At 38.6% G+C, this 17,119-nt stretch overlaps 1 protein-coding gene across 1 annotated transcript in view; it reads right to left on the bottom strand.

Moving 5' to 3' along the window:
• The window catches only part of LOC128855631 (cGMP-specific 3',5'-cyclic phosphodiesterase), a 135,503-nt gene extending 118,848 nt beyond the window's left edge, over positions 1-16,655 (bottom strand). The window contains exon 1 of the mRNA XM_054090689.1: positions 16,586-16,655. The gene's annotated coding sequence lies outside the window, so the exon portion shown is untranslated. The remainder of the gene's footprint in view (positions 1-16,585) is intronic.
• Positions 16,656-17,119: the final 464 nt, after the last annotated feature.

Genomic DNA, 17,119 nt, shown 5'->3' with positions numbered 1-17,119 from the left:
ATAAGTTTTGTGGGATCTATTGATTGCGGATGAAGGAAAAATGGATCAAAGCCATTGCAGCTGTACTCAATTTGAAAGCAAATATTCCAATTCCAATTGCCTGGACAGACAAATTCAGCTTCCAGGGGCAATATTAAATCTTTCTAGAATAATACAATTATCTGGTCAGGGTCTCCGTAAAATAAGTCCACTGAAATGTTTGAAAAGTAAACGAAAATGGGGAGAGTTGAAGACCTAATTTTCGAGAAAACGAAGGACGAATTGCAATTTGCTTTAAAAAATTTCAGAAGGGCTTTCTGAGCGTGAGCAACATTCTTCCCAATTATCTCTTCACGCAATACTTAGTCGTTATTTAGATTAAGTTTGATTTCAATATCTATTTTGAGGCTTTTCCTATTTTTTTCATGTGTTAGAAAGGTAATAATATGTTAAGACTATAAAAGAGAATAAATATCCATATTGATACGGTGAAAGGGTCGACAGATGTAAGTATTTGCACAATATTAGATGGCGAGTCTCCAGTATGGAAGAATAAGACCAAGTTCAACCAGTAAACAGAAGTTATGAAGTAAAGAAAATAAATACGCTAAACGTTATAAAAACTAATAAAAAAATATTTATAAGCAAACTGCTATCACTGCAAATATTAAAAGACCTGAGTGGATTCCTTCTTACACGGATTTCACTTTCACTTGCCGTCATCTTCCGTGTTATCAGATTCAAAGTAATATTCATCAGAACTGTCACTATCTAACGAATCATCTCTAGATCACTTAGCCATCGTGCTTAATATAAAATACAAATTATATAAACAGCCTGCTGGTTCCTCTGGCAGTAACTCTGAGAAACTGAATCGAAGAACTGAAATCCGTTCTAAAACTCCCTTCGTCTCCCATCGTAAGTTAACATTATAAAGCAGATAAGACCTCATCGCTAATGGCCACTAATGCCTTTGAATGAAAACGTGACTCTTTTACTATATATGTATATCTATGCGTATCTTATCGTTCAGAACGAACGACGTCGCGTCAACTCCAATTGTTTCTGTGATTTTATTGTCATATTCGACATTTTCTTTAACATCACAAATGCCTCAACGGAATCAAGCAAACCAAAATTGCACCTAATTTGAAATTATTGTAATTTTTTCGACACCATAATAAAAGCATTGTAAAATGTACTGAATTGCCTCTTTGTTGTATTCCTGTAACTCACAACTGAGTGGCACAAACACAACAAAAGCATGTTTTTAGTGTGAAATGTCACCTTGACTACGAGCATAAACTTTAAATTGTATGATCGATGCTTTACGAGACATCGATCACTACACCCATCTACCGAAAAAATGATGGATTTCTTTTTACCCAAATTAATATACTAAAAATATTTGATTATTGCACACTTGTGTAATATAGCAGTAAGTGGTCTGATCAACGCGTTTTGGTAAAACTTTTCTCTTTGCTCTCTTCGTTACCTAAAGAAAATTTCAACATTTCTACTCATCCATAGCGATCTCAATGCGCAATGTCAGTATCAATCCAAATGAAAAAGAAAACAAACTCCAGCAGCGTTTGCTTATTTTCGTCATGAAAAAACTCGTCTTAATAATCATCTGCCATTCCAACGCGGCAAAATACGTTAGGTTCCTCCGAAGGGCAGACAAGATCAAGAACCACAGCATTAAATAAGGGGTTAGGGGTAGTTAGAGGCCCGAAAAAATTATGATTTTCAATATTTTGTTTGCTAATTAATTGCTTTATTTCACAAAAATAAAAACATAGCATTAATACATTTTGTTTCGACTTGACTTTAACAAATTTTCAAAAAAAAAAATGTTAATAATTGTAGAAGTTATCGCTGTTTGCATGGAGCCCGTTTCTCCAGAAGTCCCTGGCTCTGATCATCACAAATCCTTGGAGATTCATCTAAAATCAATCAGAATTTCAAATCAAGAGAAATGAGTTTTATTAATAGATAATTTGGTGCCTGATCGAAGCTTCTTTTCAAAATTAACAAGAAAATATTTTTCAGATTTTCGAGAAAAAACCGATAATTAATTGTTAAAAAAAATCGAAATTTTTGAAAATAAAAAATCGATCAATCAGGCATGAGGTTTTATGTTTCTCAAAAGCAGCATACATTTTATTGAAATCTACCAAGCGGATTTTAAGTTACAGTGATCGCCAGTTCAAAAAACATAGTTGAAAGTTTTGCTATCGAACCGGAGCGCCCGAGCGCCCTCTGTTAATTTTTGAATAACTCTAAAAGTATTTGTCGGATTCACTTCAAATTACGACACAATATTTTTAATATATTAACCTTTAAGGAAATGCAAAAAAAATGCAATTGTTTGAAAACTCTCACTACCCCTAACCTTACAAAGGAGAAATTTGGTCAAACACCTTACAGGATGTGCGTGCCAGATTTAATCAACCATCTGAAATTGCATGCCAACCACCTGTTCGGGTTTTTTGACTCCCATTGCTTGCAGCCGATGGAGGCATGGAGCGCATTGAATAGTCGCACTTGGCATTTGAGTGACACCATAATGGCTTTACCTGTTATTTTACCTGCCTTCACAGCGCACTCCACTTATGCAAACTCTTACTTTAAATACATTTACATAAAATGGAACGGCAATCACGGTAAAAATGTCACATAATGACAGTGACAATCCTCTAGTATATATGTATGTATGTGTGCACGCACGTGTGCATTAAATGAAAAGTGTCATTCAAGCGTGAAAAATTTCTGCATTTACAAACTCATTCGATTATTTATTTGTTTTGTTGTGTACTTGCGCTGCCTTTGTTGTAGCCGCTGTGGTATTTACTTATGACTTTTAAATGGGAGAGCGCGTGCAGCTATCGTTTTGTCAATCTGACGGCTGCTTGCGAGTTACTTTTTGTGTACTTGTGAATAAATAAAAGCGAATGAATAAAGGCTTTCTTCCTCAGTTTTGCCAATGAAATGTAGGCTCCACGGGCAAGGCGTAGCATAATAAACTGGAAAACAAACACATAAAGGGAAAATGTTAACAAAAACAAAAAAAAAATATAACTGAATGTGAAGGACATCATAAATGAATATTATTGTGCGTATTGTAATGGTAAGAGATAAAATAAAATGAATTGAATGGAAGTGAAATCAAAGAATTGAACTACAATGAATTGAAAAGGAATGCAATGAAATTCGACGAAAATGAAAATGAGTTAAGTGAAACGAGTTAAAGAAATCAGAGCATATCACATGCATTAACATGGAACAAATAGGAAACACTGCAAAATAATTCATAATTCCATAATTCTTTAAATTAGTTTGTGGAAAAATAAATTCATTATTTTCGCGGTATATGCCTGCAGTGATTGGTATCTCGTAAAGTATCGATCACACAATTTAAAAAATTTTTTTTGTCGGGACAACTAGCAAATACAGCACCCAGACACAATTAAGTCCATTGTACTACACTTGGATTCCCTTTTAATTTTCTTTAAATCTACCCGATCTCCGAAGAAATCTGAGTAGGTCTTGTAGCCCAAAGGAGCCAAGGTGGTCGCTTCTTAACACATCAGTGACAAAGACCTCAAAACTGATTCGAGCCTCGGCGGGGCAGACGCACAGATTGCACTGTCTGAGATGCCCACCTTTTCCATGTGCTTCGCCCACAGAAAGTGGCCCGTCATCATTCCAACAAGCTGTCTGCAGTCTCTTCTGCTTAATGACAGAAGGATTTGCGACATTCGGTTAGACATGACAGGTAACATCACTTTAGTCCATCTTCTCTCAGTCTGCCAGGCTCGTTTGTGGATTGTAATAACCCTTTTACGAACCGTGGCTTTGATGGTTGCAGAAGGGAGTGGCAGAACGGTGGCAGGGCCGGAGAAGTTGGCCTCAGAGCCCATCCTAGCTAAGGAGTCAGAGATCTCGTCACCCACTATACCTACGTGTTCCACGACCCATGTTAGCATCAGGCTGTTATGTCTATTGACATAGTTCAGCCTGAGTTTACAGAACTCGACTACCCCTGATGTGATTGGAGTACTGTCTAAAGCCTTGAGCGCAGCTTGGCTGTCACTGCAGACACATATAGATCTACCTGTTCATCTGTTTTCAACAACAAAGTTCAGCGCTTCTTGCACAGCATACACCCCTGCTTGATTTTCAGATTTACACTCGTTGTCAAGGTGACAATTCAAGGTGACATTTCAGACTAAAAAAATTTCCTTTGCTGTTTTTTGTTTGTTCCATTCCCTTCAGTTGTGAGTTTTAGGGTGTTGACAATGGAAGTCAACAAAGAGAAGAGGTACATTTTATAAGGCGAAAACGCAAGTCAGCTCGCTAAAATTTTGATTGAAGTTTTCGGTGCCGATATTGTAACAGCTAATTACGGGCAATTTTGGTTTCGTCGATTATATTTAGGCACTTTTGGTGTTAAAGAAAATGTTGATAATGTTAAAAGTGACAATGAAGATCACACCAATAATCGAAGTTAACCGGTATACTGGTAGTTGTAGCATCGCCCAGGAGCTAAAAACCGATCATAAGGCAGTTTTTAACCATTTGTGCAAAAATAATAGATTTCTCTTTCCCCAACATAATGTAAAGAATGATCAGTTTGAAGATACTTATACCTAAAAGATTTTTTGACAGATCACGCATGACTACTGTTAAACTAAATATTTACATAATTTTTTTCAGTATTCATTGACATTTCATCATGGAAAAGCTTATGCCTCAAGTGTACAATCGAAAATCGACGCTCTGTGAAAAGTGTTCATCGAACGATCAGGCCAACTTTGGGTGTACTTAACCGTCCAACGTTTTTGGCTTAATGGGGATGTCAATATGCACAATTGACATTTTCGGGCTGAAGAGTAACTCGAAGCCATTAAAGAACAGCCATTATATCTATTGAAAACAAGCCTTTGGTGCGGCCTAAGGGCTGGAAGAATGGCCGATGATTTTTCAAAGACGAGGCTGGCGCCAATGTAACAGTGAATGACAAACGCTATAGCGCCACGATAAACCACATTTTGATACCGGAAATTTCAGCCTGTGATCTCCACAACATTTGGTTCCTACAAGATGCCACTACTTGCCATATAGGCCGTGAAGTAATGGATTTACTGCGTCTCGTTTCTGTGCGCAATTTATCTCTCGTCACGGACCAGTCGATTGGCCACCAAGTTCGTGTGACATCACACCTTTGGGCTTTTATTTGTGGGGATATGTAAAGTTTAAATTGTTTTGTGCATGAACCAGCTTCGATCGCGGCATTGGAAGCTAAAATTACTAAAGTTATTCAAAAGATACCTACCGTAGTCCTCCAGCGAGGCATTCAAAATTGGTGTCTATGGATGGCCGAATTACGGCGCAGTTGCGGCCAACATTTTCTAGGGATTATGTGTAAAAATAAATGCCATGAATGGTTCTACACAAAAATTTCATTATTTCAATTTAATCTTTATATTTCAATGTGTCACAACAGCATTTTGACTATGGCTAAAATCCATGAATTAAAGTGCGAATTATTAGATCATCCACAGTATTCTCCAGATGTCGCCCCTAGCGACTTCCAACTATTTCCAGACCTAAACAAATTGATACCTGGAAAGCGTTTTTCATCAACTGTGGAAGCCTATTTTGTAGGCCTTCCTATTTTTTCCTTTGATGTTTAATGCACGGGTCAACTCATTCGACTACATTGGACACCGTCAATTACAGTCGAATAAATTTTGAACACTTATTAATATCCAAAGTATTCCTTTGTATTGGCATTAACTATTAAAATCGTTTCCATCTTAAATGCATTCAGAAGAATTGTAGAAAATTCTCCTGGAAATCATAAATTATTTCTCTCTTAAATGCGTGTCTGCCACATGCACGCATTCATACATACGTATATGTACATATAAAAGAAATACATTTGTTGACTTGAATTCCCCTTTGTCAAGCCATGAATTAAGTATTTAAGAAAATTATTATCCTATAAAGTTTCCCAGACAAATTTGTTAAGAATTTAAAAATACTGCAGATACATACAACCGCACCAGTGAGGGCAGATGCAAAATATTTCACCGGTGAATGGTAAAATGAAAATCGGAAATATGCAAATATGCAAATAAAACGTGCGCGAGTGTGTGTGTTTAAGAGTTGGAAAAGCAGGAAAGCCGGATGACTATCTGGTCGAGCCATTTGTGTGTAGTTTATTTATGATCAACATTGCGGTCATTTATACGCCGTGAAAGACTACAATAACGGACACGCACAAATGTAATCAAACTAGGTATGGAAGTGCTAAATTCGATCCGGACTGAACTTTACATTCCCATGCAGTATCGGCTCTACTATGCGGCAGTTTAAAATTAGCATTATGCTTCAGGAAAAGTTCTCTGACAGTTTTATGGTTATGGTAGTGAAGCCAGTTGCGCCTGAAAATGTTCCAAAATTGAGATAAAAGTAGAGAAAATTCGATACTTTCTTCAACAGCGAATGGTAACAGGATACGAAAAGTGGATCAAATACGACAAAAATGTGCGAAAAAGATCATGGTGCAAGGGTGATGAAGCTCAACAAATGGTGGCAAAGTCAGGATTGACGCCTCGAAAGGTTATGCTGTGTGTTCGGTGGGATTGGAAAGGAATCATCCACTGCTCGAACGATTGATTCTACACTTTACTGTCAACAACTGATGAGATTGAAACAAGCAATCGAAAAAAAAGCCCAGAATTGATCAGCAGAAAGGGCGCCGTCTTCCATCAGGACAACGCTAGGCCACACACATCTTTGATGACTCGGCAAAAACTGGGAGAGCTTGGCTGGGAAGTTTTAATGCATCAACCATATAGCCCTGACCTTGCACCATCGGACTACCATTTGTTTCGGTCAATGCAGAACTCCCTTAATAGAGTAAAGTTGGCTTGAAGAGAAGCCTGTGAAAATTACTTGTCGCAGTTTTTCGCCGAGAAACCACAAACGCTTAGTATTATGAAGCTGCTTCGCACTGCGATCAAAAGGGATATACTGTGCAAGGCCTGTTGAGGTACCCTATATTTCAAGGCTTTTTAAAAAACACGACTATATTACTTACTTATTTACTTATGGCTGGCCTGGTCAAGCCGGATTAAGGCCGACTGCAACAAGCTTCGCCAGGCGTCTCTGCTTTGCTCGCGCCTTATCCAATTTGTGGGGCCAAGCGTTGATAAGGTTGCTTCGACTTAGTCACCCATCGGAGGCATGATCTTCCCCTACGTCGTTGTCCTCTAACTTGCCATCCGAAAACATTATTTGCTGGAGCTTCTGCATCCATGCGCTCGACCTGGCCCAGCCAGCACTAGCGCTGAATATTGATGCGCTTAACTATGTCCACATTGTCGTACAGTTCATTCTCCTACAGCTCGTAGTTCATTCGACGATAGTACAATAGTTATCGTCAACATGAAGTGGACCGAAGTATCTTTCTCTCGAATGCCGCAAGAGCGGCTGCATCAGTTTGCGACACAACCCATACTTCAGTGCCATAGAGCAGCACGGACAAGATGAGCGTCTTGTAGAGCGTTAGTTTCGTCGGGCGAGAGAGGTATCTGCACATACACATTTGCTTACGGAGACCACAGTAACAGCAATTAGCAAACCTGATTCATCGGTTTAACTCCAGGCTGACATTGTTTGTTGTTGGCACCGCCCAGATATATAAATTCCCTGGAATAGTTGTCCGCTGAAATGCCGGACCCAAAATGCCGTGTATCTTTCCTAGTGGACTATTATTATTTCAAATGGCTTATCAAAAGTTAACACAAATATGTAATTAAAATTCTTTACAACCACTGAAAATATCACCATTTGCGTTTAAGTCTCAAAAGTTGCATTGCATTAAACAACAGGTACGCAGCATTTTTCCCATTAAAAATGGTGTTCCATTTGCATAAGTCCCATTAGGCCCATGTTGTTCCCCAAACGCATATTTTTCCGCCATAAATCCACATTTCACATCCTCACCCAAAGCACAGTAGCCTGCGCGTCTACAAATTTACGTAAGCACTGCCTAGATACGCTGTGCTCTCTCGAGCACTGGAAAACAAACACATTGCGCCGATACATTTGCATTCCTAAACTGAATTAATGCCACCGGCGACTGACTTATTATTACGAATGATACTCGCATATCATTTTTTGGTGCTGTTGTTGTTGTTGCAGGATTTTTAGCAGCCTCTTCTTTGTAAGCCATTTGCAAGTTTTCCTTTTTTGCTTTGTTTGTTTGCGCAAAACAAATATCCATCATTCCATTCGCCGAGTGGCGTGTGAAACATTTGCTCCGCCAACTGCCACAGAAGCTATAAACATCAATTTAAGTTTTTGAATTGTAAATTGCGTAACGCGCTCTTCAGCTCCTTCTCGTTGTATGCTCTTTGACTGAGGAGCAACCTTCTGCCATTTGATGCCAACAAATTGTCATATTTCCTACTAAACACAGAATTTTTCGTTTGAAATTCGGTGTATTTTAGTTGAAGCTGCCCTACTCGTAACCAGTCCGAGTTAGCGGCTGCCATGTGTGCATAGAAGAGGTTTTCGGTTATGTATCGCAAAACACTTGAGTCTCCTTTTTGGTCGTATTTGCTGTTTGTACAGTGGCACCAGAACGAATTTGTAAGAGTGTATGTGTAGGATTTAACTTTGATGTGCCAAAAGCTCAATAATATCAAGTTCAGCATACAAAGAAAAAACGTGTAACGCCGTTTGATGAATTCGTGAAACAAGATTTAATAGAAAATATGAAATTTTTTCCCAATTAACTAATTTCAATGATTTTAAGTATGAATAAAATTCCACAATTTGTGACGGCATCATTAAATGGTGTAAAGCTAGAAAAGGGAGATAGCGCCAAATATTTAGATGTAATTCTCAACAAGAAACTAAATTGTAACATGAATGGTAAGGACAGGGTAAAGAAAGCTACTGCAACTCTATTTGCATGAAAAAAGGTCATTGAACGCGTGTGGGGTCTTTCTGCGAAGAGCACTCACTGGATTTATAGGATCGTTATCAGACAGCGGCCGCCGTGGCCGAATGGGTTGGTGCGTGACTACCATTCGGAATTCACAGAGAGAACGTTGGTTGGAATCTCGGTGAAACACCAAAATTAAGAAACATTTTTTTCTAATAGCGGTCGCCCCTCGGCAGGCAATGGCAAACCTCCGAGTGAGTTTTTGCCATGAAAAAGCTTCTCATAAAAATATCTCCCGTTCAGAGTCGGCTTGAAACTGTAGGTCCCTCCATTTGTGGAACAACATCAAGACGCATACCACAAATAGGAGGAGGCGCTCGGCCAAACACCCAAAAAGGGTGTACGCGCCAATTATATATATGTATATATATATGTATATCAGACCTATTCTCCTTTACGGGATTACAGTTTGGGTGAACGGCTTATTTGCATCAGCGGCGCTCCTAGGACAACAGCCTCTGAAGCTCTGAATACTCTTTTCTTCTTTCTTCTAATGGGTTTCAGCTGATTAATTCAGAAAGGCTCAATAGCGGTCGCCATTAACCGTAACGGCAGCTCCTTCCTCATTTCGAAAGAAATATTGTTGTTGTTGTAACATCTTACTAAACCCTGTCAATGCGATGTAGTTACCGGCCGTCTTCGTCTAACTCATCTAACGGTAGACCCAGTAAGCGTGCTGTTTCAAGCGTTTCGTGTAGAGTTAGAGTAGGAGCACCCCAAGAGGCTTCTCTACTTAGGAAAGGAGAGTTATCAAGCGATATGACTCCCCAATTCGTGGGACTAATCTCCCTGCTTTTCACTTGTCAGGAATTTTGAGAGTGGCTATAGACAAGTTGAATGCCCTTGAGAGAAATCCCACTTCCAACACATTAATTCTAGCAGGGCCAATGGTTTTAGAAGTTTTTGGTTTGTTGATGACCCCATGAACCTCCTCACTGGAGAAAGTAAGTGGCGCACTATTGTTCGGCAGTTTGTGCAACCGTCTGGGGGCACGTCTTTTGAACCTATCGACCGGAGGATGCAATATAAATTGCCAGCTAAAAGAGCTCGCGCATCTCTTCGGATCCGACGATTGAACCGCTAAAGGTGATTCCTACCTTGCCGTTGTGCTTCGTAGGGTTCGACAGGGGCCTTACAGTACGAGAGCTTACTCACACCTGTGGTAAACTTTCAGGTATTCGGGTTCGCCTCCCATTTGGTCCACTTATTTTGGGTGACCAATTGCGGAATCTTTAACTGAGATCCCATATACGGGGATCCCCGGAATCAGCCAGGTGTAAGTGGTCACGATCGTTTGCTATAACGGCTGCTTCAGCTGGGAAATTCAGGCGCATCTCGTGGATCCTTCCAGCAGGAGTGAAGCGAGCTGCAGCACTGTGATCACTTTGCAACATATGCCTTCGCCTACGCGCACATCGGTGGAGATGGGGAGAGCAGCGAAGGTGTCCTCAGTCAAAACCGCGAAGCAGGCCCCGAAGCGTATGACCGGTTATAAACGGAAACAAAGTCGGCACGTCTCTCAATCGAGACGATTCTCTGAAGCCAATGATAACATAGGTCGCCAGGTTATGCTATTTATCAGACCTACACTAGCAATTGTTATGTCAGGCGAGTTGCTGCAATTATCCACTATCTAGGCGGGGGGCGTTATCGTTCACTGTGCAGAACGTCGAATTATCTATATGCTCTACCAAAAGCTGTTTCCTAAGATCGTTTGGTAAGCTTGAGTACCAAAGAACATCGTGCGCACTAAAGTCACCAACTACCGATCGGTAGTGATGTCCAACCGGGTAACAGTATTTACATATATATATGTTATCGCCTGACTGACCAACTATTCCCTGTCATTCTATGGTGCTATCCCTGCGGTCTATGCCTTCATCGATAAAACGATACTGCACTGCGTCATGGACTATGAATGCTAGGGCAGCATTTTCTAGCTCACGATCTTGTTTGTGCACGTTATAGCCCTCTCTGGTTCTCAGGGAAGAGCTAGAGTGTATAAATTACATTTATTAGTATTTTTATTATTATTTTAATTTACATTTATTTGAATTTTTATTATTATTTTATTTTACATTTTATTTGAGCTTCATGCTCTTCTTGAGTACTCTAAAAGACTAACTCTAATTAGGCAAGCACAACATAATGAAACCTCGCTTAACTGCATTTATTGTTGACGATGCAACACGTGCGCGTCAGATTACCACAAAACACTTGGCACTGTTTCTGCCAAAACATCCGCTGTCGCAGACATAGCGTCAGCATAATATTTTGTGGCAATAAATAAACGAATATTTTAAGTGAAGTTAATTCGAATTGTTGAATATGTTAACTTATACGCTAACGATTCTTAATTAGTAACGAGATTTTGGCTGAGTTGAACAAAGCGCGCCAGTCATTTCTTTCTCATGCTAACCGGCACACCAAATGAAGCCAAGGCCTTATCTACCTAATTATTAATTTTTCACTTTCAAAATAATTTGAAGTTTGAGAAAGAATGAGTCACAAAAAATCTATCAATTTTAATTGCCTCAGTGCCGTGTAGAAGTATTTTCGTATTTTACGAGGGCATTTTTAAGGTGCTTTACAAAAACTGTGGTAGTTTGACCTAATACGCAATACACAGAAATTGGCTAGAAATTCGCGAATGCACTAAACTTGCTTTTTCAAGCGGTAAGTACTGAATTTTGGGCAAGTCATTTTGATAAGCCATGAAATTAAGGAGTTATATACAGTTAGAAGGCCGAAAAAAAGCAAAATTTCCTGAATTTTTTCAGAGAAAACTTTAAAATTTATTGATATAAAAATTTGTACACATAATACGTTATCTTTCAACTGCATTTTAAGACTTAGTATTAGTAACAATATTTATTTGGAAAGGTGCTACAGCTGATCTCCGGGGGCTTCTCACAAAAAAGACGTTTTGCGGTGACCACTATATCTCTGCACTGGATTTTCTGAAATTAAAAAGCCAGACAGATTTCGCTAAAGTAATGTTAAATGTAGTAATTAATCGAAGGAATAAACACAATAAATTTGTTTGACAAAAAAAAATCGATTTTTGACCAAAATTACGGCCTTAAACGACACTCGTGTTAAAATTTGATACTAATCGGTTTAGCCGTTTTCTAGTAATGTTGGTCACCGACTTTGAAAACACCATTTTGAGAAAAACCGTCTCCGACCCGTCTCATGCCCAAATCATTGAAAAACATCTAATGACACCAGCCAATCGATATGTCTAGGTCCTCGGTCCTCAGCAACTTCTCTAACGGTGATTCGACGATTGGCCAATACCATTTTCTTCACCTCGTCTGTTGTTGAAGTGCTCGGGCGACCGGCATGCTTTTCGTTGTTCACATCTTCTCGGCCTTCTGAGAGCATTTTGTACCACCGATAAACACTGCTTTGGTCCAAAGGAGCTTCTCAGTATGGCACTGGCCTCTTAAGCAGAGAAAAGTTGAAAGAGAATATAATAATTATTCTTGAATAAAAATAAAAATAACACATAAAAATATTTCTTCCGTGACCTCTTAGTATTACAAATTATTTGAAAATATCATCAGTTTTGTGAGACAAGTAAATCAAAAAAGATGACAGTAAATTCTATCGCCCATTTGCTCATTTACAAATGACAAAAAGTCGCGAAAACTGGCCTCAAAGTTTTCATATTATGCCTCCCTAAGTAAATGTGAATGCATTTATATTTCCATTTAGTGAGTATCATAAATTATTTATTTAACACTAGCAACCCGCCCGGCTTCGCACGTGTATAAAATATATACCTTATGTCACTCACTGAAAAAATGATTAAAATCGATCCAGTAGTTTTGGCTTATTCATTAGTGCCCGTGGCCCGCACGCGTTAAATTTGGAGTAAAACAATTCCCCTTTCTTTAAAGCATGAAGATTTCCTGCTGTCTTTGGGATATCTAAATTCATACCCTACACCTTAACATATTTCCTTTTTGCATTTTTACATATGTATTGTATTTATTTTATTTTTACAACAATTAATATATTACAGAATGTCTTTATATACAACGTTCATAGCTTTCTTGTCATTAGACAATACAAACATGTTTTCTCTAGAGGTTACTCTTGAAAGAGCGACATACAGTTGGCCATGTGAAAAACAGTCAACGCTCAAATCTAAGCCTGCAACGTTGAAGGTTTGACCCTGAGATTTATTAATGGTCATTGCAAAAGATGTCTTTACCGGAAATTGTGAGCGTTTAAATTGGAATGGTAGATCCGATGGTATCAGAGGGATTCGGGGAATCAATACATCTTCGCCGGTACCACATCCTGTGAGTATTGTGCACTCTATTATGAAAGTTTTCAGTGATTTTACCAGCAAACGCGTGCCATTACAAAGTTTAGGTGGACTTAGGTTTCTTAATAAAATAACAGGACAAAGAATTTCAAAGAATTTAGAAATTCTGTAGGAAATTGAACAGCTTCTTCCAAATCGAGAACAGTATCGACCGAGTAGTATATTTTCGTCGGCGCATCAATCTTTGAAATAATCAAGTTATTTACTTTATCTACTTGTTCGTTTGTTGGTGACAGAATAGCTCTTTCTTTAAACCAAGAAATTGCCTTATAACTTAAGTTATCAATGTCAGGATAGACATTGTTGACTAACTCTTGGATGTTGTCTACCAAAACACAATGGTTTTCTAGGTTAATTCTTCCCTCACTTTGTGTTAATAGGACTATGAATAAGTTCGTGCGGTTTTTTTTCGAAATTTGAAACTTTATTGACGTAAAATGGTTACAAATTTAATATTCAAAATATTGTCCATCGCTTACTACTACTTTTTCCCATCTTTCTGGCAATTCACGGATTCCCTTTGTGAAAAATTCGGTCGGTTTTGCCGCAATCCACGAATCGATCCATTTTTTGACTTCATCGTAATTACGGAAGTGCTGGTCAGCCAGGCCATGTTGCATCGATCGGAAGAGATAGTAATCGGATGGCGCAAGGTCTGGACTATACGGCGGGTGGGGTAGGACATCCCATTTGAGCGTTTCTAAGTATGTTTTGACCACTTGTGCAACATGTGGCCGAGCATTGTCATGTTGCAAAATAACTTTGTCGTGTCTATCGGCGTATTGCGGCCGTTTTTCTCGCAGTGCTCGGCTCAAACGCATCAATTGTCGTCGGTAGACATCCCCCGTAATCGTTTCATTCGGTTTCAGTAGCTCATAATACACAACACCCAGCTGGTCCCACCAGATACACAGCATAACCTTCAGGCCATGAATATTCTGCGCCGACGTCGATGTTGAAGCATGGCCAGGGTATCCATACGTTGCCCGACGTTTTGGATTGTCGTAATGGACCCACTTTTCATCGCCAGTCACAATTCGATGCAAAAAACCCTTTCTTTTGTGCCGTTGAAGCAGTTGTTCGCATGCCATAAAACGGCGTTCAACGTCTCTTGGCTTCAATTCATACGGCACCCAATGGCCTACCTTTCGGATCATTCCCATGGCTTTTAAACGTTTGGAAATGGTTGATTGATCAACTCCCAAAGTTTTTGCAACCTCTTCTTGCGTTTGAGCCGGATCTTGATCGAGCAATTCCTCCAATTCGGTATCCATGAACTTTGGCGGCGCACCCTCGCGTTCTTCGTCTTCCAAGCCAAAATCACCACTTTTAAAGCGTGCAAACCACTTCTGGCACGTTCGCTCAGATAGAGCATGCTCACCATAAACTTCCACCAAGATACGATGACTTTCGGCTGCTTTTTTCTTCATATTAAAATAATGAAGAAGAATTCCCCGCAAAAACACATTATTTGGCACGAAATTCGACATTTTCAAGTGTGGTAAAAATATTGTTGTTTACGCTTCAAATAAAAAACTTATACTGACGTTTGTGCCTTACGACAGTAGCTCTCCAATGAATGTTTGGAAATGTGGATCGATGGAATAATAATCAAGTTACGCCATCTGTTGTAAAACCGTAACGAACTTATTCATAGTCCTATTAATTCTCCATTGCCAACTTTTAGCAGCATCTCTGGAAATAGCCTGTTCTCACGTGAAGATGACGAAACCCTCATATTAGTTTTAAGCTCTAATTTATTGGCATGCAACCAAAGGTGGGATCTTTTTAGCGAAGCATTTATTTCGTCAGTACGTGTTACTCGAGTCACAATTGGTAGTATTTGACGGAAATCTCCTGAGAACAGAATTGTACATCCACCCATAGGTGAATTTTTGTTGTGCAAATCGCGTGTTGTCCTATCCAGTGCTTCCACAAACGTCTTGTTTGACATGGTAGCTTCGTCCCAGGCTATTAATGAGCAGCCACGCATCAATTTTCCTGTATTGCTCTGCTTAGAAACACTACAGACGCTGTTATCATCATCGCTGGCGATTTTCAGCGAGAGCTTGATTGTAGAGTGTGCGGTTCGGCCTCCTTCCAAAAGAGTAACGGCAATGCCGGATGACGCAACAGCTAACGCAATTTTTCCGGTAGATCTCAATTACTAAATACTGATGAAATATCTTGAAAAATATTGTTTTTAATTATATGCTGTAAAGAGCCATATACATAGATCTATATGAAAACAACAATGTATTTAAGGTATTTAATTGGATAAGGATTAATGTTGTACCCATTTGTTGAAATCGCTTCGAAAATAAGCTATTAGTTGTCGTAAAAAGAAAATGACAAAAACTGTAATTGTATGGAATCGATAGCAAACTAAACGCGCTCCGAATCAATAAAAACTATTCAAGAACTGTATTTTAATTATGTGCGATTTACTAATATAGAACGTGAAAATAGCGTTTTATTTCGCTGTAAAATTGTATGTACATATAATTACATGGAATTCAGTACATACATAGATACATATGTACATATGTCCGAAATGAAATAATGCGAGCGATTCGTAAATACATACATACATACGTCACCATACGATGTAATTCAACATTAATGAGGTGTGGTGAGATTATCGCTTAACGCCTGTTGCTTCATTCGGTTGACAGCGAACAAACACACAAACAGCTTTTTTTGGAAAAAGAGCTGCTTTTGTTTAAACAATTTTGGTTAAATAACAAATATATCAATTTTTTTTTTATGCAGAACGAAAGTTAATATTTCAAAGTTAAACTCTAAGAAAGTTTCATTTTAATTGGTTGATTCGTTTATGATTTATGGCCGTGAAAACAAAAAAATTATGTTTTTTTGCCACATTTTGACCGATTGCCACGCCCCCTTTATATATTTCTTCACATTATATAGATATAAACCTTCCTCTTCAATCAATCTATCTTTAAAAAAAACCGCATCAAAATCCGTTGCGTAGTTTTAAAGATTTAAGCGTATAAGGGGACATAGGGACAGAAAAAGCGGATTTGTTTTATAATATGTAGTGATAAAAAAAAGCAGTTGGTCGCTTCTGCACAGTAATTAAACACAAAAACAAAAAGTAGGCGCTGGCATTTTATGAACATGCGGCCCATTTCATTGTTATTACCTGAATTTTTATTTATTTTTATTATTTATAATTTTATTTTAATTATTTTAGATATATGAATTGTATGAAAAATCACCTTAAATTGTTGCAGTTGTATGCCGTTAGCCACTGCGAAGTTGAATTTCGTTATGGTGCATCCTGTAAAGTGGAAAAGAAAGTCATTGGTTAGTTTTCTAGTTCACTGGCAATTGGTATTTTACAACTAAATTTATACTTGTAGCGGCCCATATGCGCACACCCACTTCATACATTTGGGGAAAACGATTGATGGTGAGGTAAACAAACATTCTCGAAATAATAAGTTTTTTCTGCAATTCGTAAATCTCACATGCACTTTTATCCCACTTCTGCAATGCAATAACTACAATGCGATTTTTCTTAGCTCCTCACTCCATTCTAAAGAAGCGGCATTTGCCACGAAACTGAGTATAATTTATGAGTAGGCAATGCATACGAACAAAAGCGAATATAACGGAACTTTTTCTGCAAATGCGTTCTCGTTGTATGCATTGTAAAATTTGTCACAGAATTTGTGGCACGACTAAGTGCATTAAATTCATTCAACACCTCGTCGTTTTATTTTGTTGGTCAACGAGTTTAATAAAACTTA

This window comes from Anastrepha ludens, chromosome 2 (genome assembly GCF_028408465.1).
Source record: "Anastrepha ludens isolate Willacy chromosome 2, idAnaLude1.1, whole genome shotgun sequence".
Lineage (NCBI taxonomy): Eukaryota > Metazoa > Arthropoda > Insecta > Diptera > Tephritidae > Anastrepha > Anastrepha ludens.
The sequence above is the reverse complement of the archived record's forward strand: the minus strand, read 5'-3'. Positions and strand labels throughout refer to the sequence as shown.